This window comes from Oryx dammah, unplaced genomic scaffold (genome assembly GCF_014754425.2).
Source record: "Oryx dammah isolate SB20612 unplaced genomic scaffold, SCBI_Odam_1.1 HiC_scaffold_28, whole genome shotgun sequence".
In the NCBI taxonomy this organism is placed as follows: Eukaryota; Metazoa; Chordata; class Mammalia; order Artiodactyla; family Bovidae; genus Oryx; species Oryx dammah.
The window spans coordinates 91,064,513-91,087,926 of record NW_024070212.1 but is presented as its reverse complement, the minus strand read 5'-3'; the positions used below and the strand labels follow the sequence as shown (position 1 = coordinate 91,087,926).

General features: G+C 39.7%; 1 protein-coding gene and 1 pseudogene across 1 annotated transcript in view; one reads left to right on the top strand and one right to left on the bottom strand.

Moving 5' to 3' along the window:
• SCP2 (sterol carrier protein 2) overlaps positions 1-23,414 on the top strand; it is a 190,413-nt gene that overhangs the window by 129,469 nt on the left and 37,530 nt on the right. The window lies entirely within an intron of this gene.
• Positions 17,506-17,616, bottom strand: LOC120857158 (annotated as a pseudogene).

The following is a 23,414-nucleotide window of genomic DNA, read 5'->3' as shown; positions in this document are numbered from 1 at the left end:
TTTCCCTTGGTTACTTTTAAGGTTTTCCTTTGTCACTGGTTTGAGACAATTTTATTATGATGTACCTTGGTGTAGTTTTATCATGTTTGTATGCTTGAGGTTTGTTGAGGTTCTTGGATAAAATCATTATATAGTTTTCATCGAATTTAAAATTTTTTCATCCATTAAATCTTAAAATTTTTTTTTCCTAAATTTTGTTTCTGTCTTCTCCTTTTATGGGACTCCAATTGCATATCCACTAAACTTTATTGTTGTTCCTCAGTTCACTAATTTTGTTTATTTTTTTATTTTGAGATTTTCCCCCCCTCCTTATGTTTTAATTTACTGTTTCTTCAAGTTTATTTATTCTTCAACTATACTGCATTGTCTAATTTGATATTAATTCCACTGAGTTTACTTTTCATTTCAGACAATGTATATTTTATCTCTAAAATTTCATGTGGGTCAGCTTTTAAATACATTCCATATTTTTCTTTGTTATGTTCATGCTTTCTTCTGCCTTTCTGAACAAATGGAATATTCATAGTAACGGTTTTAAAGTTCTCATCTACTAACTCTGTTATATGTATCTTTTCTGTTGACTGATTAATCCACTCTAAGCAAGTTGTACTTTTCATTGCACGCTGTGTAACCCAGGTGGTACTAGTGGTAAAAGACCTGCCTGCCAATGCAGGAGTCACAAGAGATGTGGGTTTGATCCTTGAGTCAGGAAGATCCCCTGGAGGAGGAAATGGCAACCCACTCCAGTATTCTTGCCTGGGAAATTCCATGGACAGAGGAGCCTGGTGGGTTAGAGTCCATGGGGTTGCAAAGAGTTAGACATGACTGAGCACACACACATGCACGAGTAATTTGTGATTGAATGCTAGACATTGTAAATTTTACTTTATTGGTTGTTGAATTTTTATGTTCCATTAACTTTAGTAGTTTTTTTTTAGCATAGTTGTTTTTTTAGAAGTGGTTTAATCCATTTCAGATTTGAATCCAAATCTTTAATCCATTTGAAGCTTTTTAGCTTCAATGGAATGGACTTTATTATTCCAAGGCCAAACTGACCCTGCGACTCATGCAGTAACCTCAGGATTTCACTGATGCCTTTTGTGTTAAAAGATCTTACCACTGTGGTTTTGAGAATAAAAATCATTCCTGGCACTATGGGAACATTGGGAATTATTCTGCCTGCTCCTTTCCAGTGACTCTTTCCCTGGTCTCAGTAGTTTCCTTATATTCATGTGTTGATTAGACTCATTGAAAACTCAAGGGGGAACTCTCTTCTGATTATCAGAGAGCTCTCTTCTATCCATTACTCTTCTCTGTGAGTTCTTTCAGAGATCCCTGTACTAAGTTTTGAGATGGACCTTAGTCAGCAAAGTAATGTCTCTGCTTTTGAATATACTATCTAGGTTGGTCATAACTTTTCTTCCAAGGAGTAAGCGTCTTTTAATTTCATGGCTGCAATCACCATCTGCAGTGATTTTGGAGCCCCCCAAAATAAAATCTGACACTGTTTCTACTGTTTCCCCATCTATTTCCCATGATGGAGAAGATTCCTGAGAGTCCCTTGGACTGCAAGGAGATCCAACCAGTCCATTCTGAAGGAGATCAACCCTGGGATTTCTTTGGAGGGAATGATGCTGAAGCTGAAGCTCCAGTACTTTGGCCACCTCATGAGAAGAGTTGACTCATTGGAAAAGATTCTGATGCTGGGAGGGATTCGGGGCAGGAGGAGAAGGGGACGACTGAGAATGAGATGGCTGGATGGCATCACAGGCTCAATGGATGTATGAGTGAACTCCGGGAGATGGTGATGGACAGTGAGGCCTGGCATGCTGTGATTCATGGGGTCGCAAGGAGTCGGATACGAATGAGCGACTGAACTGAACTGAACTGTACTAAGTTTTATGTTGTACATTGTCTGAAAACAGTTGCTTTGTATATTTTGTCCAGGTTTTTGGCTATTTTAGATAGAAGCGTAGTCTAGTGGTTAAAGAATCTGCCTGCCAATGCAGGGGACAGGGGTTCAATCCCTGAGAAGATTCCACATGTGGTGGGGCAACTAAGTCCATGTGCCACAACTATGGAAACCCACACACTCTAGAGCACATGCTCTGCAACAAGAGAGGCCACTGCAGTGAGAAATCCACACACACAGCTGGAGAGTAGCCCCTGCTCACCACAACTAGAGGAAGCCCATGTGCAGCAATGAAGAACCAGACAGCTAAAAATAAATAATTTTTTTTTTAAGTTAGAAGGGTAAATCTTTTTTTCTGTAGTCCATCTTGACTAGAAGCATGCATTGTGTATCTTTGTTTTCATTCATACTTCTTTTCAACTTAGATATGAACATTTTCTGTATTTTAAGATGTTTTTGTTTGGATTTCTTTTTCCAAAAAACTTTCTACCTATGGGACTCCAAATACATAATTCTATATACTTAAAGACTTCTGTGTTCACAGATTACACAGTACCCATTTATCAGCTCATTTTGTCTTTATCATTTGGATTGTCAAATTGCTTCTCGTATTTAAATAATTTTCTTCTTGTAAGCCGGTTTTTTCTTAATTATTTTGAGGTTTTTGAACATGAAATTAAAAGACGCTTACTCCTTGGAAGGAAAGTTATGATCAACCTAGATAGCATATTCAGAAGCAGAGACATTACTTTGCCAACAAATGTCCCTCTAGTCAAGGCTATGGTTTTCCCAGGAGTCATGTATGGATGGACTGTGAAGAAAGCTGAGTGCCAAAGAATTGGTGCTTTTGAACTGTGGTGTTGGAGAAGACTCTTGAGAGCCCCTTGGACTGCAAGGAGATCCAACCAGCCCATTCTAAAGGAGATCAGCCCTGGGTGTTCTTTGGATGGCATGATGCTAAAGCTGAAACTCCAGTACTTTGGCCACCTCATGTGAAGAGCTGACTCCTTGGAAAAGACTCTGATGCTGGGAGGGATTAGGGTTAGGAGGAGAAGGGGACAACAGAGGATGAGATGGCTGGATGGTATCACTGACTTGATGGACGTGAGTTTGAGTGAACTCTGGGAGTTGGTGATGGACAGGGAGGCCTGGCGTGCTGCGATTCATGGGGTCGCAAAGAGTCGGACACGACTGAGCGACTGAACTGAACTGAACTGAACTGAAACTCAGTGATTTTAAATAATGAATTTTTATTATTATAGCTTGCAAGTTTGTAGATTGACTGGGAATCAGTGGGTCTAAATCATGATCAACTCTTTTTGTCTGGTTTGATATGACTGTAGGGTGGTTGGAGGCTCCATTTTACTCCTGTTTGGCTGGGTGTCTGAGCCTCCTCTTGGGACCAGAAGGCCAGCTCTGGTATGTCCTTTTTATGATCACAGCACAAGTATAAGAGCATAATCTGCAACAAGCAAGTCATTTTGAGACTTGACCAAAGCAAGTCATATGAAAAACTTGGAATCAAGGGAGAGGGAAATATACTTTACTTTTTTAAAGGTAGGAAACTGCAAAGTCAGACCATAAAGGGAAAAAGAATTAGGTGTATCAATGCAGTCATTCACAAGCAACAGATAAGCAGATGAGGTGTGTGGTTTTCGTTTAAGTTTCTAGTAGAGGGAGATAGTAGCATGTGGGAAAAAAACTAAGATAATTTAAATGATTATTAGTCCTTTGATGAAGTAAGACAAGGTTATATACTTGTGGGGAGATGGAAACAAACTTAGGATAGTCAATGATGAACTCTATACCTGTATATCCAGCTAGCATCTTCACATCTCTGCATGTATATGTAACAGATGTCTCAATTTTCATATGTTCATGTGCAGACTCTTAATTCTGTTCCCCCATTAGCTTAAACTTGCTCCTCCTCTACTTTTCCTCATCTTAGGAAGTGGCATTTCCACCCATTCAGTTGTTTAAAGCAAAAGCATGAATCATGTCAGACACTTCCCCCAACTCTTCCCCAACTCTAGTTCCTCAGGATCCTTAGTTCTGCCTTCAAACTCCAAATTATGTTTTTTCCCTAGTTTCTCTTATCACTACAGCTCTTACCCCAGACCATAATTTTCAAGCTGTGATCTGTGACCTGAGAAAAGTAGAATGCTAATACCTAAAGCTGACTTAATTTTGGGGGGCTCCAAAATCACTGCAGTTGGTGATTGCAGCCATGAAATTAAAAGACACTTACTCCTTGGAAGGAAAGTTATGACCAACCTAGACAACATATTAAAAAGCAGAGACATTACTTTTCCAACAAAGGTCCATCTAGTCAAGGCTATGGTTTGTCCAGTGGTCATGTATGGATGTTAGAGTTGGAGTATAAAGAAAGCTGAGTGCCGAAGAATTGATGCTTTTGAACTGTGGTGTTGGAGAAGACTCTTGAGAGTCCCTTGAACTGCAAGGGGATCCAACCAGTCCATCCTATAGGAGATCAGTCCTGGGTGTTCATCAGAAGGACAGATGTTGAAGCTGAAACTCCAATATTTTGGCCACCTGATGCGAAGAGCTGACTCATTTGGAAAGACCCTGATGCTGAGGGCAGGAGGAGAAGGGGACGACAGAGGATGAGATGCTTGGATGGTATCGCTAACTCAATGGACATGAGTTTGGGTGAACTCTGGGAATTGGTGATGGACAGGGAGGCCTGGCGTGCTATGGTTCATGGGGTCACAAAGAGTTGCACATGACTGAGCGACTGAACTGACTGACTAACACCTAAGGATCCCCTCTGGATAATGTTTATCTTAGGAGTTTTGTGGATCTCCTGTGAATCTTGGTTTGTTGCTCCATACCTGCAAATTTCTTTGGGTCCTTTCTGAGCAACATTGTTTTTAAATTTTTTTTTCATTTATTTGTTTAACTGTACTGGGTCTTAGTTGTGGCACGTGGGATCTTTAGATGCAGCATGGGAGATCTAGTTCCCTGACCAGGGACTGAACCCAGGCCCCCTGCCTTGGGGGTGCAGAGTCTTAGCCACTGGGCCACCAAGAAATTCCCAAGGATCAACATCCTTAAGTTTCCTAGCAGTCCTTTGATTGAGAGGATTTGTAAGGCACAGTTTTTCTGTCTGAACAGCATTCTGATACATCTTTATGAGTCTTTACAGAAGATTTGTTACAACTTGGGCTTCAGTTTTGGACCATGTTTTCCTGACAGTACCCTGGATTTCATTTTTGCTCAAAGATTATTTCTTAATTTTAGCATCTTTTACCACTTTGAGAGGCTGAGAATTTTCAAGACTCTGACGTTCTGGATCTTTTTTGTTTAATAGTTCTCTCTGCAATATAGCACTATAGAGTTTTACTATAAGCAACAAGAAGAAACCGTGTAGCAGTTTCAGTATTTTGCTTATTGTCTGGTTTCTTCTAAACTGTGGTAATAGTATTCCTATAATTTCTGCTTCTATTGTAACAAGGATCTCCTTTTCTCCAGTCTTCAGGAAGATTTTGTCCTTTTGCAAACTCTCACTTGCAGTGTCAGAGGACCTTGAGGCTACTACTAATGTTTTCTTCAAAATATTCAGGCTTTCACTGGCAATTTTTCCAAACTTTGGAACTAGAATGATTCCAAAGCCATTCATATATTTTACATTTTTGTTCAATATAACTCCATTTCCACTGTATTAGTCTGCTTGGGCTGGCATAGCCAATACCTCAAACCTCATAGTTCTAGAGGCTGGGAGGTCTAAAATTCAGGTGCAAGATAAATTTTATACTAAGGCCTCTTCTCTTGGGCCATAGGTGGCTCCGTCTTACTGTGTATCATCACACGAGCTCCTCTTTTTTGTGAGTGCAGAGAGGGAGGGAGAGAGAACCATATTTGTCTTCCTCTTTTTATAAGAATTCAAAAGCTACAACAAACCGAGACACCGTATTAAAAAACAATGACATGACTTTGCTGACAAAGTTCTGTATAGTCAAAGCTATGGTTTTTCTAGTAGTCATGTATGGATGTGAGAGTTGGAACATAAAGACGGCTGAGTGCCAAAGAATTGATGCTTTCAAATTGTGGTGCTGGAGACTTGAGAGTCCCTTGGACTGCAAGGAGATCAAACCTGTCAATCCTAAAGGAAATCAGTCCTGAATATTCATTGGAAGGGCTGATGCTGAAGCTGAAACTCTAATACTTTGGCCATCTGATGTGACTAGCCAACTCACTGGAAAAGTGATGCTTTCCCTGATGCTGGGAAAGATTGATGGCAAGAGGAGAAAAGGGTGGCAGAGGATGAGATGGTTAGAGAGCATCACCGACTCAATGGAGAGAAATTTGAACAAACTGTGGGAGATAGTGAAGGACAGGGGAGCCTGGAATGCTGCAGTCCATGGGGTCTCAGAGTTGGACACAACTTAGTGACGGAATAACAATGAACAACAAGAGCACTAATCCTATCAAGAGGGACTTACCCTCTTGACCTCATCGACCATAATTATCCAAAGCCCCTCTCCAGATACCTTCACGTTGGGGGTTAGGACATCAACAAATGAATTTTGAGGGGACACAATTCAGACCATAGCATTCAGATACCAAAATGTATATTATCTAGTACTATGTTATAGTGAGATTCTTTTTTTTAAATCATTTATTTTTTTAATTCTTGCTGTCTAGTCTTCCCATGTGTAAGCTCATTGGCCTTCCAGTGTGTTCTGTAAGCCCAACTTAAACCCTGTACCACAGTCTCAAATTTCCTTTGGCTACGGTGCTCTTTATTCCTTCAAGGTCAACTCTTTTCATTCTTTCAGTTCAGTTCAGTCACTCAGTCGTGTCTGACTGTTTGCGACCCCATGAATCGCAGCACGCCAGGCCTCCCTGTCTATCACCAACTCCCGGAGTTCACTCAGACTCACGTGCATTGAGTCAGTGATGCCATCCAGCCATCTCATCCTCGGTTGTCCCCTTCTCCTCCTGCCCCTAATCCCTCCCAGCATCAGAGTCTTTTCCAATGAGTCAACACTTCGCATGAGGTGGCCAAAGTACTGGAGTTTCAGCTTTAGCATCAGTCCTTCCAAAGAAATCCCAGGGCTGATCTCCTTCAGAATGGACTGGTTGGATCTCCTTGCAGTCCAAGGGATTCTCAAGAGTCTTCTCCAACACCACAGTTCAAATGCATAAATTCTTCGGTGCTCAGCCTTCTTCACAGTCCAACTCTCACATCCATACATGACCACAGGAAAAACCATAGCCTTGACTAGACGGACCTTAGTTGGCAAAGTAATGTCTCTGCTTTTGAATGTCTCTGTCCTTGTTGCTATCTAGGTTGGCCATAACTTTCCTTCCAAGGAGTAAGCGTCTTTTAATTTCATGGCTGCAGTCACCATCTGCAGTGATTTTGGAGCCCCAGAAAATAAAGTCTGACACTGTTTCTACTGTTTCCCCATCTATTTCCCATGAAGTGATAGATGCTTTAGGTCTTTAAACAAAATCTTATCTCATATCTCTAACACTTTCCAAAAGTATTTTTGCTTTGATGTCGAACTTTCATGCATTGGAGAAGGAGATGGCAACCCACTCGTGTTCTTGTCTGGAGGATCCCAGGGACGGGGGAGCCTGGTGGGCTGCCGTCTATGGGGTCGCACAGAGTCAGACACAACTGAAGCGACTTAGCAGCAGCAGGCCTTTCAAATTGAACAGGTCTAAAACTGAAGTACTAATTCTCTCCTTGAACTTCTACCTTCCCTGTCTGTTCCTCCTGAAATTTTTTCTGTTCAGCAAGTGATAACTCCATCTTTCTAGGACCTTTGGCCAAAAACCTTAAAGCCAGTCTTGATTTTTTCTTGTCCTTAACATTCAGTAGATCAGTAAGCCTTTTTAACCCATTTCTTAAAATATCCAGAAATATGAGAAAGAGAAGTGTTTCTCCACATTTTCCCCACTTTCCCTGTAGTGCAAGTTATCATAATTTCTCACCTGGAGTATAAGAGTCTCCTACATGGTTTTTTCTTCTGCTTGTGTACCTGTAGAGTCAATTCTTTATGTCCAGAGCAATGCTTTTCCAATATAAGCTAGATCATTTCACTCCTCTGCTCAAGACTTTGCTGCATTCTTCCCACACTCAGATTGGAACCTACAGGCCTTATGATGGCCTACAAATTTCTATATAATCTGACTCTCCACTCTCACCTGATTGTGATGTATTGATTTTTTTAAATGTGGCATTAGATTCTGTCACTTTTCTTTAGTATTTTCAAATCCATATTCATAAGTGATATTGGTTTATTATTTTCTTTTTTCTTATGTCCTTAACAAGTTTAGGTGTTAATTTTATACTTACTTCCTAAAAGGAAATAGGAAGCCTTTCCTCATTTTTTATGCTTTGGGACAATTTATGGAGCATTGGGAATACTTGATCTTTATAGGTTTGATTTAATATCCTGTAAAAATATCTGAGCCTGTTTTTTTTGATGTGTGGGTTTTTCTTTTTGTTGTTGTTGTTGTGGTTGCTTGGTAATTATATCTTTTTGTTTAAACATTCCATCTCCCATTGGGTCAGTTTTGGTAGTCTGTATTTCTCTTGGAAATTATCTATTTCATTTAGAATTTAAAATCTATTTGTGTCAGTTCAGTTCAGTTGCTCAGTCATGTCCGACTCTTTGCACCCCGTGAATTGCAGCACGCCAGGCCTCCCTGTCCATCACCAACCCCTGGAGTTCACCCAAACTCATGTGCACTGAGTCGGTGATGCCATCCAGCCATCTCATCCTCTGTCGTCCCCTTCTCCTCCTGCCCCTAATCCCTCCCAGCATCAGAGTCTTTTCCAATGAGTCAATTCTTCACATGAGGTGGCCAAAGTATTGGTGTTTCAGCCTCAGCATCAATCCTTCCAGTGAACACCCAGGACTGGTCTCCTTTAGGATGGACTGGTTAGATCTCCTTGCAGTCCAAGGGACTCTCAAGAGTCTTCTCCAACACCACAGTTCAAAGCATCAGTTCTTCGACACTCAGCTTTCTTAGAAGTCTTGAAAAGTAGTCTTTTACAATTTTCAAATTTCTGTTTCAATGGTTTTTCTCTCCTGTTATTTCTTATATTTGTGTATATATAATTTATCCTTTTTTCCCCATTAAATTAGGGTAAGAGTTTGTTTCTTTCGTTAAATTTTTCAGAACAGTAGAATTTGGATTAACTATATCTATTTGTTTCTTTCTGGCTGCACTGGGTCTTTGTTGTTGCGCATGGACTCTCTCTAGCTGCCGCTAGTGGGGGCTACTCTCTCGTTGCGGTGCATGGGCTTCTCATTGCGCGGGCTTCTCTTATTGCAGAGCACGAGCTCTCGGGCTTGCGTGGGCTTCAGTAGTTGTGGCTTGAGGGTTCAGTAGTTGCAGTCCCCAGGCTTTAGAGCACAGGCTCAGTAGTTGTGGCTCATGGGTTTAGTTGCTCTGCAGCATGTGGGATCTTCCCAGACTAGGGACTGAACCATCGTCTCAACATTGGAAGGCAGATTCTTAGCCACTGGACCATCAGGGAAGTCCATGTCTACTCTTTCTAATTCTTTATCCCTTTATTTTCTGCCTTTATCGTCCTTGTGCTTTCTGTTGGTTTACTTTGTGGTTGTTTTTCTAGTTTTTTGAATTGGGAATTTAACTCATTTTTTATCTTTGTAGTAAGTAACAGCTTTATTGAGATAAAATTGACATACCGCAAAATGGATTATTTTAAAGTAATTAGCTTCCAATTAAAATAAATAAATTTAAATTTAAAAAAAGAAAAAGGGCATTGGAAAAAATAATAAATAAAGTGTACAACTCAGTGTACACTTGAATATATTCACAGATTTGTGAAATCATCACCACTATCTAATTTGAGGACATTTTCATCTCCAAAGGAAAACACACACCCATTAATACTCCTTTCCTCTGAGGCACCTGGCAACCACTAGTCTACTTTCTATTATTATGTATTTGCTTATCATGAACATTTTTTAAAAAAGATAGCTAAGTATATGACCTTTTGTGACAGGATTCTTTTAATCATCATAGAAAGCATTCACATGTCTTGTAGCATGGATCAGGACTTCATTCTTTTTAATTGATGAATATGTTCCATTTTAATCATCCTTAGTGTTTTATAATAATATCCTTTATTGCTATAAGCAATTGATCTCCTTTAGGATGGACTGGTTTGGTCTCCTTGCTGTCCAAGGGACTCTCAAGAGTCTTCTCCAGAAGGAAAGGGTGGAATGATTTGAGAGCAGAGCACTGAAACATGTATGTTACCATATGTAAAATAGAAACTAGTGCCAGTTTGATGTATGCAGCAGGGCACTCAAAGCTGGTGCTCTGTGACAACCTGGAGAGATAGGGTGGGTGAGAGGGGGGTTGAGGATGAAGAGGACACATGTATACCTGTGGCTGATTCATACTGATGCATGGCAAAAACCATCATAATATTGTAAGGTAATTATCCTCCAATTAAAGTAAACAAATAAAAAACTGCACATGAAAAAAAAAAGTCTTCTCCAGCACCAAGTTTGAAAACATGAATTCTTCAGTTCTCATCCTTCTTTATCCAACTCTCATACCAATACATGACTACTGGAAAAACCATAGCTTTGACTAAAAGGACCTTTGTTGGCAAAGTGATGTCTCTGCTTTTTAATACGCTGTCTAGGTTTATCATAGATTTTCTTCCAAGGAGCAAGCGTCTTTTAACTTCACAGCTATAGTCACCATCCACAGTGATTTTAGAGCCCAAGAAAATAAAATCTGCCACTGTTTCCACCTTTTCCGTACGTATTTGCCATGAAGTGATGGGACAAGATGCCATGACCTTTGTTCTTTGAAAGTTGATTTTGAAGCCAGCTTTTACACTCTCCTCTTTCACCCTCATCAAGAGGCTCTTTAGTTCATCTTTGCTTTCTGCCATAAGGGTGATGTAATTTGCATATCTGAGGCTATTGATATTTCTCCCAACAATCTTGATTCCAGCTTGCGCTTTATCCAACCGGGCATTTTGCATGATGTACTCTGTATATAAGTTAAATAAGCAGGGTGACAATACACAACCTTGACATACTCCTTTCTCAATTTTGAACCAGATCGGTTGTTCCACGTCCGGTTCTAACTGTTGCTTCTTGACCTGCATACAGGTTTCTCCAGAGGCAGGTAGGTGGTCTGGTAGTCCCATCTCTTTAAGAATTTTCCACGGTTTGTTGTGATCCACACATGACTGACAAGACCTAAATCCAATACTAACTCTAAAAAGCCAGTGAACCATGAAGGCCTAAATAGCATGTTACCAAAGCATTTATTTCACCTCACATCACATCCTGGAGGTCACCCATCCTCATTCCCATTGCCCATAATTTTTCAGGTTTACCACTGCAATGTGATGAGGTAGGTTTTTATTACTAGACTCTATGGAACATTTCTTCAGTGCCAGGAGGAGAAATGGAGCCTAAGAGAGAATGCTTACATGATAGTGGACATGCCCATCAACCCTGAAAGTTTCTTCATATATGCATTTTGTAATCCTTCCCTCCCTCTGTTCTTCACCCCCTCATCCCAAAGCAGTGTTTTTCTGTCACTGTAGATTAATTTGCATTTCTGGAGTTTTGTACAAATGGAATCCTACAGAAATTATCTTTCTCTTTGTCTGCCTAAGATTCGTCCTTGTGTTTGTATGTATCAATACTTCATTCCTTTTTATTGCTGAATGGTATTACATTGAATGTGTGTATCATGTTTGTTGGTGGTGGACATTTGGGCTGTTTCTAGTTTTTGGCTGTTACAGATAATGCTACTGTGAATGTTCCTGTATAAATCTTTGTATGAACACATATTATGTTTTCTTTTGAACAGATACCTAGGAGTGGAATGACTGGATCATATGCCAGCTGTGGGTTTAACTTTTAAGAAACTGATTTCCAAAGTGGTCATACCATTTTACCTTCGCAGCAGCAGTGTGTGAGAGTTCTAGTTCCTCCACACCCTTATCAGCACTTGGGATAGTCAGCTTTAAAAATTTTAACCATTCTAATCAGTATGTTATGGCATCTTCTTGTGGTTTGAATTTGCATTTTCCTACTCACTAATGATTTGAAACAGTTTTTTGTGTGCTTATTTGCCTTATATATATCTTCTTCTGTGGAGTGTCTATTCAAACCCTTTTCCTATTTTGGGGGGCAAAATTTGTTTCTCTTTTGGTTGAGCTTTGAGAGTTCTTCATATGTCCTGTATACAAGTTCTTTATAAAATATATGCTTTGCAAAGATTTTTTTCCTAGAGTGTGATTTTTTTTTCATGCTCTTACTAGTGTCTTGAGAGCAAATGTTTTTAATTTTGGTTAAGCCCTGTCTAAGAAATCTTTGTCTAATCCTGAGTCACAAAGATTTTTTTCCTATTTTTTTCCTACATGTCTTATATTTTAAGCCTTACATTTAGATCTGTGACTCACTTTGAATGTATATCACAAAGTATGAATGCAAGTTCATTTTTATGTATAAATTTTCAGTTGTTGAAGTGCTGTTTATTAGAAATTCTATACTTAATACATTGCATTGCCTTTGTCAAAAATCAGCTGTTCATAAATATGTGGGCATTATTTTAGGTCTCTCTTTTTGGTCCAGTTAATCTGTTTGCATTTACATGAGTACCATACTCTTTTGATTACTGTGCCTTTATAATAGTTGTTGAAATTAGATAGCTTTAGCCCTCCAAATGTCTTCTTTTTCAAAATTGTTTGGCTAGTCTAGTTCCTTTACATTTCCATAGAAATTTTAGAACCAGCTTGTTGATTTCTATAAGAAAATCCAACTGGGGTCCTAATAAAAATCCTAGTTGGACTTTCTTATAGAAGATATTTTTGGGGACAGGGGGAATTGAGATTCAAACAGTAGTGGATTTTCTGACTCATAAACTCCATTTATTTCAGTTCAGTTCAGTCGCTCAGTTGTGTCCAACTCTTTGTGACCCCATGAACCACAGCACGCCAGGCCTCCCTCTCCATCACCAACTCCCAGAGTCTACCCAAACCCATGTCCATTGAGTCAGTGATGCCATCCAACCATCTCATCCTTTGTCATCCCCTTCTCCTCCTGCCCTCAATCTTTCCCAAAATCAGGGTCTTTTCAAATGAGTCAGCTCTTCGCATCAGGTGGCCAAAGAATTAGAGTTTCAGCTTCAACATCAGTCCTTCCAATGAAGACCCAGGGCTGATCTCCTTTAGGATGGACTAGTTGGATCTCCTTGCAGTTCAAGGGACTCTCAAGACTCTTCTCCAACACCACAGTTCAAAAGCATCAATTCTTCGGTGCTCAGCTTTCTTAGTTTTCATTGTATAGGTCTTGCCCATCTTTTGTCAGATTTATCCCTAAGTATTTCATATTTTTTATGCTATTGTGGATGGTATGTTTTCAGTTTCAAGTTTTTATTGCTTGTATGTAGAAATACAATCAATTGTTGTATATTTATCTTATAGCCATACTAAAACTCAGTTATTAACTCTAGTAGGTGTTTAAAAACTTCATCATGTTTTCTGTACTGACAATCATGTCATCTGTTAATCAAGACAATTTTACATTTTCTCCTTCATCTTCACAAAATGGCCTTCTTTACTCTGGAATCTACTTTGGTTGATTTGATACGGCCACTCCAGCTTTCAAATTTTAACTAGTGTTAACATGATATATCTTTTTCTGTCTTCTTAGCTTTAATTATTTGTGATTTTATATTAAAGTGCATGGACAGCAAGACCCAATTGGTCTTGTTTTTTTCCTCCAAACTGACAGTCTCTGCCTTTGATTGGAGTGTTTGGACTATTTACATTTGATGTGGGTATTAGTATGGCTGTGTTTTGTCCCAGCTGTACTATATTCCCATTTGTCTTTTTTTTCAGCCCATTCTTAGATTATTTTTTATTTTTCCACTTTATTATCATAGCTTGTCTTCAAGTGTTATTATACCAGTTTGCTAATAGGAAAAGAATATTACAACAGCATACTTCTATTTCTCCTGCCCAGGCCTTATAACATTGTAGCTGTGAATTTTTCTTTCACACATGTTATAAACCTCACAAGAAATCATTGTTTTTGGTTAACTGATTATCTCTTAAAGATATTAAACAGTAAGAAAGCCTTATCTGTTTAAGGCTACTGTGGTTACCACTTTATTCCTTTGTGTACATTCGTGTTTCCAGCTGCTATCATTTTCTTACTGCCTAGAGGATTTCCTTTGACATTTATAGTGTGGGTGTTGTAGTGTAGTGATGACTTCTTTCATCTTATTTCGTCTGAAAATATTCTTATGTTACTTTTGTTCTTGAAATATATTTTACATTTGATAGAATTTTAGGTTGATAATTTTATAACTTTTGGAAGGAAAAACTGCTCTTACGTAAATATGCATTTTTCAGTGTATGTTGAGTTCATTAAAGCTTTTTGCCCTTTGAAGCTCAACAAATCTTTGCTTTCTCAAAAAACTACTCTCCAACAATAGAAAAGCATGCTCTTTTATGTTGTTTATGCTAAGGCCTTTAGAAGTCTAATTTGACTAAAGCTGAACTGTCGCTTTTTTGAACTTTGTTGTCTTAATGGTATAGAAAGAGTTATGGGTTCGAGGAAGCAGGAGGAAGAAAAGAGTTCAGATAATATCTCAAGATATTATCCCCTGTAGTTTTTTAATTCTGTGGATTTCCATAGCACTTAGTACTATCTTTATTAGCACTTCATATTCCACTGTGAATTCTTTATATCTTCAATTACTTAGAGGAGTGTTTGATACATGTGTGAATAGTTTATTTTTAGTAGCAAACAGACTCTATGCCTGTGAAGCTGAGTTCTAGGCTAATTATTTTTATATAAAAAGATTGACCAACATCTTGTTAGGAAAATTTTCTAGTAAGATGGAAGTAAAATGAAATAACAAGGTTAAAATTTTTTTTCCTTCATAAGAGACTTTAAGAAGGACGTTACTGTTTAAATACTACCTAGACAAGACTGCCATACCTGTGCCCATCCACAGTTTATAAATATATCATGCTCATGTTTGAGAGTTTATTTTTTTCTAAGGAGAGAAGTATGGTTTTCAATTCAGTGCTAGAAGTTATCCAAGAAAGGAAAATTTTTTAAATTAATTTATTTTAGTTGGCGGCTAATTACATTACAATATTGCGGTGGCTTTTGCCATACATTGACACGAATCAGCCATGGTTGTACATGTGTCCCCCGTCCCAAACCCCCCTCCCACCCCCTTCCCCATCCCATCCCTCTGGGCTGTCCCAGTGCACTGGCTTTGAGTGCCCTGTTTCAGGCGTCAAACTTGGACTGGCCATCTATTTCCCATATGGTAATATACATGTTTCAGTGCTGTTCTCTCAAGTCATCCCACCCTTGGCTTCTCCCACAGAGTCTAAAATCTGTTCTTTATATCTGTGTTTCTTTTGCTGTCTTGCACATAGAGTCGTTGTTACCATCTTTCTAAATTCCATATATATGCATTGATATACTGTATTGGTGTTTGTCTTTCTGACTTTACTCTGTACAATAGGCTCCAGTTTCATCTACCTCATTAGAACTGATTCAAATGCGTTCTTTTTAATAGCTGAGTAACATCCCATTGTGTATATGTACCACAACTTTCTTATCCATTCGTCTGCCAGTGGACATCTAGGTTGCTTCCATGTCCTGGCTATTGTAAACAGTGCTGCAATGAACACTGGGGTACATGTGTCTTTTTCAATTTTGGTTTCCTCAGTGTATATGCCCAGCGGTGGGATTGCTGGGTCGTATGGCAGTTCTATTTCCAGTTTTTAAAGGAATCTCCACACTGTCCGGAGAAGGCAATGGTACCTCACTCCAGTACTCTTGCCTGGAAAATCCCATGGATGGAGGAGCCCAGTGGGCTGCAGTCCATGGGGTCACAAAGAGTCAGACATGACTGAGCAACTTCACTTTCACTTTTCACGTTCATGCATTGGAGAAGGAAATGGCAACCCACTCCAGTGTTCTTGCCTAGAGAATCCCAGGGACGGGGGAGCCTGGTGGGCTGCCATCTATGGGGTCGCACAGAGTCGGACACGACTGAAGCGACTTAGCAGCAGCAGCAGCAGTCACACTGTTCTTGATAGTGGCTGTACTATTTCGCATTCCCACCAACAGTGTAAGAGAGTTCCCTCAAGAAAAGAAATTAAAAAAAAAAATGTTGCTCACATAAATGCTTTCATAACTGTCTGCTGTGCCTTCTTGGCAAGTGGATTTCTAAAGCTAACTTTTGACTTCCACCCTTTACAGATTTAGATTATAGAAATACAAGAAATACCAGTTTATTCTGAAAGCACATAACCAGGAAGCTCATATAATCAGTGTGTTTTCTCACTGTCAGTCATCAAAAGCAAATAAATAAGTTAACTTGAATCTTTATTTCCTCCCTCTCTTCTTTTTTTTTTTTTTGCCACATTTGTGAATTAAACAAATCTTAAGCAGAGATTTAACACAGTGTACCACATCTTCTACAGTATCAGTGGTATGGTGTGACTGAGATTATGGCAAAATTTGGTGCTTTCAGTACATTCATGTGCGTGCGCTCTCTCTCTCCCCCTCACTTGCTCTCCCTCTCCACCACCGTCTCTCTCACTCGCATTGGTTATCTAGAGCACTCTCTAGCCTGGTTCACTTAACTTTCTATTCCTTAAGCAGGCTGTGTTCCTTTATAAGTGAAGTCACTGAGTCGTGTCTGACTCTCTGCGACCCCATGGACTGTAGCCCACCAGGCTCCTCCATCCATGGAATTTTCTAGGCAGGAGCGCTGGGTTGCCATTTCCTTCTCCAGTGTTCCTTTATATACCTATCTTATTTACTAGATCTTCTGAGCCTTGAGCAGTGTTAGCACGTAAGGGGCATTCTGTAAATGTTTGTTGGATGAACAGGTAGATGAATATCTAATTGGTTCCTTGCATTTTCTACTGATTATATCATAAGCATTTTCCTATATTATTGAAATTTTTGTAGACATTTTAAATAGGAACATAGTGCTTTATTGTATGGATAGATCACACTTTACATAACTATTCCCCAGTTATTTCACTTGTAGATTATCTAGCTTTTCACTGTTCTAAGAATGTGATGAACAGATAGCTTTATGTGTAAGACTTTCCCTGTGCTTGATTATTTCCATAGAATTGTTTTCAAAGCATTTAAAATGCTGTTAATAATTATGTATATTGCTTTCATAAAGGTTGTATCAGTTTAAACTTTTACGCTTACTATATGAATGTGGCTGTCTTGCCATAGTTTCTCTAGTATTGATTAGTTCCATTTTTAAACATTTTTAAACTAATGAGATTGGTTAAAATGGTATCTTTCTATCTGATCAAGATGAAGCTAAGTATTTTTCTCAAATATTTGTAAACTATGTATATTTATTCTTTTGGGAAGAGAACTAGGCCTGTTTCCCACCTATGCATACATAAAACCAGTTTGAATACTGTTTTTGTTCTTACATATTCATAAATATTTAAGCTTTTTATTTGGCAGATTTCAAGTGAAACTGATTGCCCCAAAGTTTGGATATATTAGTTGAATTATTCACTTTAACTTTAATATTAATAATGTTCACAATTTAAAAAATCATTACAAGATATAGAATTGCATATTTAAAAATAGTGTTTACTGATAAGAACAGATACTACACTTGATCTTAGCCAAAAGGCTGGACTTTTGGACTCTGAGGGAGAGGGAGAGGGAGACGGTGGGATGATTTGGGAGAATGGCACTGAAACATGTATACTGTCATGTAAGAAATGAATCGCCAGTCTATGTTCGGATACAGGATGCAGGATGCTTGGGGCTGGTGCACGGGGATGATCCAGAGAGATGATATGGGGTGGGAGGTGGGAGGGGGGTTCAGGATTGGGAACTCATGTACACCCATGGCGAATTCATGTCAATGTATGGCAAAACCAATACAGTATTGTAAAGTAAAATAAAGTAAAAATTAAAAAAAAAAAAAAAACGAAAGAGAAAAAAATAGTGTTTAAAATATATATTCTGTGAAAATATGTAGACAATTGCTTAGAAGTGAGAACTGGCAGTTAAATTTCTTGAGAATGTTAGAAAGTGAAGTCGCTCAGTCGTGTCCGACTCTTTGTGACCCCGTGGACTGTAGCCTACCAGGCTTCTCCGTCCATGGGATTCTCCAGGCAAGAATACTGGAGTGGGTTACCATTTCCTTCTCCAGGGGATCTTCCCGACCCAGGGATTGAACCCACGTCTCCTGCATTGCAGGCAGACGCTTTAACCTCTGAGCCACCAGGGAAATTAGGGTTAGGGTTCTATAGAAAACTATCAAAGGTACTCAGGAATCAGACTGTGATTGGAGTGTGGGTAGAAGAACACCAGAACAATGAAACCAGTCTATCCTGATGGAACATTCTTAACCTAGCTATCCTTGAATAGCTGGTGTGGTATAAAAACAAATGTAAATCAGGAGTCTTGAATTCTAATCTAAACTGTGGAATTAGGCTACTTTGTGACCATTCACAAATTGCCTAATCTTACGTACTCACTCACTGCTAACTTTGTAACTAACAAGGGCTTCTGTGCCCATGACTTGTCACAGAAATCCAAACTCTGATAGTGAGTGTCTGCAACAACGTGCTTGCCCAGTCACTCAGTCATGCCTGACTCCTTGTGACTCTTTGGACTGTAGCCCACCAGGCTCCTCTGTCCATGGGATTTTCAGGTAAGAATACTTGGGTGGATTGCCATTTCCTCCTCCAGGGGATCTTTCCACCCAGGAATCAAACTTGCATCTCTTGCACCCCTCACATTGCAGGTGGATTCTTTACCAGTTGAGCCATCAGAGAAGCCTGTTTGCAATAAAGTAAAGGTTTATTTGCAGGGCACCAAAATCTTTCAAGCTAGAACAGTGTGTGAGCTGAGGAATTCCAGATGTACAAGCTGAATTTAGAAAAGGCAGAGGAACAGAGATCAAATTACAAACATCTGTTGGATCATAGAAAAAACAAGGGAATTAAAACAAAAATATACTGCTTCATTGACTATGCGAAAACATTTGACTGTGTGGATCACAACAAACTGTGGAAAATTCTTAAAGAGATGGGAATACCAGATCATTTGCCTCCCAAGAAACCTGTATGCAGGTCAAGAAGCAACAGTTTGAACTGTATATGGAACAACAGACTGGTTCCAGATAGGGAAAGGAGTACATCAAGGCTGTATATTGTTACCCTGATTATTTAACTTATATGCAGTTATAGGTTGTATATTGTCACCCTGATTATTAAACATCATGGAAAATGCTGCACTCACAAGCTGGAATCAAGATTGTTGGGAGAAATATCAACAGCCTCAGATATGCAGATGACAAGACTCTAATGTCAGAAAGCAAAGAGGAACTAAAGTGCCTCTTGATGAAGGTGAAAGAAGAGTGAAAAAGCTGGCTTAAAACTCAACATTCAAAAAACTAAGATCATGGCATCCAGTCTCATCACTTCATGGGGAAGATGTGGGGAAAATGGAAATGGTGACAGATTTTATTTTCCTGGACTCCAAATAGATGGGAAAAAACTGGAAACAGTGGCAGATTTTATTTTCTTGGGCTCCAAAATCACTCTGGACCATGACTGCAGCCAGGAAATTAAAAGTCATTTGCTCCTTGGAAGAAAAGCTATGACAAACCTAGACGGTGTATTAAAAAGCAGAGACATTACTTGGACAAAAAGTTCTGTATAGTCAGAGCTATGTAGTCATGTACAGATGTGAGAGTTGGACCAAGAAGAAGGCTGAGCATCGAAGAATTGGTGCTTTCAAATTGTGGCGCTGGGGAAGAGGAGAGAGAGGAGATCAAACCAGTCAAACCTAAAGGAAATCATCCCTGAATATTCACTGGAAGGAGTGACGCTGAAGCTGAAGCTCCGAAATTTTGGCCACCTGATGCAAAGAGCTGACTCATTGGAAAAGACCCTGATGCTGAAAAGGATTGAGGGCAGGAGGAGAAGGGGCTGACAGAGGATGAGATGGTTCGATGGCATCACTGACTCAATGGACATGAGTTTGAGCAAGCTCCAGGAGACAGTGAAGGATAAGGAGACCTGGCATGTTACAGTTCATGGGTTTGCAGAGTTGGACTTGACTTAGAGACTGAACAACAAGAAAGGAAGTGGAGACAAATCTCTGATCCATCTTGGTCTTTGGATTAGGGAAGTCTTGAAGGTGGAGAACAGAGAAACTGGAAGTCATTATTGTCTTGTGACATTTCTTAATCATGGTTTTGGGAATAAGACTGTGTCTTGGGGCTGGTGGTCCATGGCTTGGGGGTCTGTGAGCTCATTTTGCCTGGAAAAACAGCCTGAGTTTGTATGTTAATGATGGTATCTACAATAGCAATTTTAGTGCAGTAAAGATGTTACCAACAATAGCAATCTTAGTCATCTGACTTTAATTAGTGTTCTGTTAGCATAGATTGAGGGGTCAAGAAAGGGATTCAGGTCAGAGGAGACAAGTAAAGGAATAATGTTTTAGATAGAGAAATTAATCATAAACTCAGTAAGGGAACGCTGTTTCAGGGGGTTTGGTTTCAATATTATTAAGCTCTCTCCAACTCTAAAAATGTCTGACTTTATTATCCAGAGGACAAAATGCTGTTTTTGTGAATCTAGTGCTATTGTTGTAAATAGCTGCAAATAGGTCTGGAAAATAATTCATTCTTTCTAGGAACTTTTTGAGGAGAATAATAGGAAAATTCCCCATAGGAGCTGAATTTTTTAGGGAAAATCAACCCCAAATCCTAGATTATATTCTTTTGATATGTTGAAAATGGTCAAATTAAACTATTTTCATGCCATTTTGCCTCAGCCAGAGAACTGTATATTCAGTGTTTTCTCTTTCAATATTGCCAAAACAGGTTGGATAAATTTAAAGAGTACAGGGAATTCCCAGAAATGGCATGGACCTAACAGAAGCAGAAGAGGTGGCAAGAATACACAGAACTATACAAAAAGATCTCAGTGACTTAGATTACCATGATGGTGTGATCACTCACCAAGAGCCAGACATCTTGGAGTGAGAAGTCAAGTGGGCCTTAGAAAGCATCACTACAAGCTAGTGGAGGTGATGGAATTCCAGCTGAGCTATTTCAAATCCTAAAAGATGATGCTGTGAAAGTGCTGCACTCAATATGCCAGCAAATTTGAAAAAACTCAGCAGCGGCCACAGGACAGGAAGAGGCCAATTTTCACTCCAATCCCAAAGAAAGGCAATGCCAAAGATTGTTCAAACTACCACACAATTGCACTCATCTCACATGCTAGCAAAATAATGCTCAAAATTCTCCAAGCCAGGCTTCAACAGTACATGGAGCAAGAACTTCCAATTGTTCAAGCTGGATTTGGAAAAGACAGAGAACCAGAGATCAAATTGCAAACATCCATTGGATCACAGAAAAATAAGAGATTTCCAGAAAAACATCTACTCCTGCTTCATTGAAGATGCTGAAGCCTTTGTGTGGATCACAACAAACTGTGGAAAATTCTTAAAGAGATGGGAATACCAGATCACCTTACCTGCATCCTGAGAAATGTGTATGCAGGTCAAGAAGCAACAGTTAGAACCAGATGTGGAACAATGGACTAGTTCTAAACTGGGAAAGGAGTATGACAAGGCTGTATATTGTCACCCTGCTTATTTAACTTATATGCAGAGTACATCATGCAAAATGTCCGCTAGATGAAGCAGAGCTGGAATCAAAATTCAGTTCAGTTCAGTTCAGTCGCTCAGTTGTGTCCGACTCTTTGAGACCCCATGAATCCAGCACACCAGGCCTCCCTGTCCATCACCATCTCCCGGAGTTTACTCAGACTCACGTCCATCGAGTCCGTGATGCCATCCAGCCATCTCATCCTCGGCCGTCCCCTTCTCCTCCTGCCTCCAATCCCTCCCGGCATCAGAGTCTTTTCCAATGAGTCAACTCTTCGCATGAGGTGGCCAAAGTACTGGAGCTTCAGTTTTACCATCATTCCTTCCAAAGAAATCCCAGGGCTGATCTCCTTCATAATGGACTGGTTGGATCTCCTTGCAGTCCAAGGGACCCTCAAGAGTCTTCTCCAACACCACAGTTCAAAACCATCAATTCTTCGGCACTCAGCCCTCTTCACAGTCCAACTCTCACATCCATACATGACCACTGGAAAAACCATAGCCTTGACTAGACGGACCTTAGTTGGCAAAGTAATGTCTCTGCTTTTGAATATGCTATCTAGGTTGGTCATAACTTTTCTTCCAAGGAGTGTCTTTTAATTTCATGGCTGCAGTCACCATCTGCAGTGATTTTGGAGCCCCAGAAATAAAGTCTGACACTGTTTCTATTGTTTCCCCATCTATTTCCCATGAAGTGATGGGACCAGATGCCATGGGAGAAATATCAATAACCTCAGATGTGCAGATGACACCACCCTTATGGCAGAAAGCTAAGAGGAACTAGAGAGCCTCTTGATGAGAGTGAAAGAGGGGAGTGTAAACGCTGGCTTAAAACTCAACATTCAAAAAACAAAAGATCATGGCATTTGGTCCCATCATTTCATGGCAAATAGATAGGGAAACAATGGGAACAGTGACAGACTTAATTTTTGTGGGCTCCAAAATCACTGCCGATGGTGACTATAGCCATGAAATTAAAAGATGCTTGCTCCTTGGAAGAAAAGCTATGACCAACCTACACAGCATATTAAAAAGCAGAGACATTACTTTGCTGACAAAGGTCTGTGTAGGCAAAACTATGGCTTTTCCAATAGTCATGTGTCAATGTGAGAATTAGACCATAAAGAAGGCTGAACACTGAAGAATTGATGCTTTTGAACTGTGGTGTTGGAGAAGACTCTTGAGAGTCCCTTGGACTGCAAGGAGATCAAACCAGTCAATCATAAAGGCAATCAATCCTGAATATTCACTGGAAGGACTGATGCTAAAGCTGAAGCTCCAATGCTTTGGCCACTTGATGTGAAGAACTGACTCATCTGAAAAGACTCTGATGCTGGGAAAGATTGAAGGCCAGAGAGAAGGGGCTGACAGAGGATGAGGTGGTTGGGTGGCATCACTGGCTCAGTGGACATGAGTTTGAGCAAGCTCTGGGAAATGGGCAGGGACAGGGAAGACTGGCGTGCTGCAGTCCATGGGATCGCTAAGAGTCAGACGTGACTGAGCAACGAAATAACAACAACACATGGAATTTCTTAAGCCTGAATATTGTCTAAATAAAGAGATTACTCAGGGAGAAAAATTAGCTAGCTGCAAAAATCTTCCAGGGTTTTAAGAGAAGTTATTAGGCAATCATAGTCTTGAGCGAATAAACTGGGTTAGTTAAAAGTCACAACTGAATGTCAGCCCTTGTCTTGCTTGAGAAAGTTGGTAGGGGCAATTTCTAAACCAAGGGAATCTGACTGTTCTGTGTTCGATATGTTAGGTCTGGCTCAGTGTGCTGAACTCTGCTGGCAGCTGAA